This window comes from Triticum aestivum, chromosome 5D, assembly GCF_018294505.1.
Source record: "Triticum aestivum cultivar Chinese Spring chromosome 5D, IWGSC CS RefSeq v2.1, whole genome shotgun sequence".
NCBI lineage: Eukaryota > Viridiplantae > Streptophyta > Magnoliopsida > Poales > Poaceae > Triticum > Triticum aestivum.
Window position 1 is genome coordinate 509,439,098 of NC_057808.1, and position 2,181 is coordinate 509,441,278.

Below are 2,181 nucleotides of genomic sequence, written 5' to 3' on the forward strand. Positions count from 1 at the left end.
GTAATGATCCTTTTTAGTAGCTTTATTTAATTTGCGGAAATCAATTACCATTCTATAAACTGTAATAATTCTTTGTGGGATCAATTCATCTTTATCATTAGGAACAATAGTAATACCTCCCTTCTTAGGGACACAATGGACAGGACTTTCCCACTGACTATTAGCAACGGGATAAATTATACCTGCCTCCAGAAGCTTTAGTATTTGTTTCCTTAGCACTTCTTTCATCTTAGGATTTAACCGTCGTTGGTGATCAACAACTGGTTTAACGTCTTTCTCCAATTTTATTTTGTGCTGGCATAAAGTGAGACTAATGCCCTTAAGATCATCAAGAGTATATCCAATAGCAGCACGGTGCTTCTTCAGAGTTTTCAATAATTTTTTTTCTTCATGCTCTGAAAGGTTAGCACTAATAATAACAGGATATATCTTCTTCTCATCAAGATAAGCATATTTAAGAGTATCAGGTAATGGTTTAAGCTCAAACACGGGATCACCCTTGGGTGGAGGAGGATCCCCTAGGATTTCTACAGGCAAGTTGTGTTTCAAGATAGGTCCTTGTTTAAGGAATACCTCATCTATTTCCCTCCTTTCATTCATAAACATATCATTTTCATGGTCTAGAAAATATTGTTCTAAAGGATCACTAGGAGGCACGACAATAGAAGCAAGACCAATTATTTCATCTTTACTAGGCAATTCCTCATCACGGGGTTGTCTACGAAATTTAGCAAAGTTAAACTCATGAGAGATATCTCCCAGACCAATAGTAAGAACATCCTTTTCACAGTCTATCCTAGCATTAACAGTATTCAAGAAGGGTCTACCAAATATGATGAGACAAAAGCTATCTTGTGGGGAACCAAGAACAACAAAATCAGCAGAATATTTAACTTTCCCACACAAGACTTCAACATCTCTAACAATCCCAACTGGTGAAATAGTATCTCTATTGGCAAGCTTAATTGTAACATCAATTTCTTCTATCTCAGCAGGTGCAATATCATGCATAATTTCTATATATAAAGTGTAAGGTATTGCACTGACACTGGCACCCATATCACACAAACCATGATAACAATGATCTCCTATCTTAACAGATATAGCAGGCATGCCTACCACAGGTCTATATTTATTTTTAGTATCCGTTCTAACAATTCTAGCAGCTCTTCACAGAAGTAAATAACATGCCCATCAATATTATCATCCAAGAGATCTTTAACCATAGCAATACTAGGTTCAACTTTAATTTGCTCACGGGGTATGGGTGTCTTAATGTTACTTTTATTGACCACAGTTGAAGCTTTAGCATGATCCTTTATTCAACCCGGCAATCCGACCCATGGGCGGCCGCGCCCATGGGCACCCGGCCCGAATGGGTAGGGTATGGGTCGCCATTTTCACCCGTAGGTAAGCCCGATGGGTAACCCGATTAGTCGTGGGTAGGGTATGGGCATAAGGTCTTGCCCGTGGGTCGCCCGATTATCTGACATGTGGGTCCTTGAGTGCACAAAATACACTAACCCCTAGCGTCCAATAGCCATCTATGGTGAGAAAATACTAATCAGAAGCACAACGCCACAGCACAGCACAACCAAAAAGACCACATCCACCAATATGAAAATCCCACTCCCGCTCAAAGCCTTTGCTTCAATTGCTTGTTTGGCCCAAGGCCTCGCGCAGCTAAAAGTCTGCTCCCTCATGTCCATATATTGTGTTAAATTTCTGGCCCAACTTGCAACCATGCAGCTAAAGGCTGGTGCTCAGGCAAAGGAACAGACTAGTTTAGTCCCACCTCGCGCAGGGAACGAGAAGGAACCAGCTTGCTAGCTATATAAGAAGGACCTATCCAACTCTTCCTCACATGTCGCCGCTGCCACATGGGCGCCCGTATGGCAAGGCTTGTACTCTTTTTGAAGTATAAAAATAAAAATAAACATTTATTCAAACCCGATGGGTGCCCTAATGGGTCTGGTTACCCATCGGGGTTTGGGCATGGGTCTGTTTGTATGCCCATGGGCAGGGTCATGGGCAAAGGGTTAGACCCATTTACTTATTGGGCATGGGTCTGGTAGAGCTCGACCCGATGAAACCCGACCCGACTGCCAAGTTGATCCTTTATTATAACAGGGAAAGGTGGTTTTTCAGTATAAGCAGTAGGAACGACAGGATCATTATAAG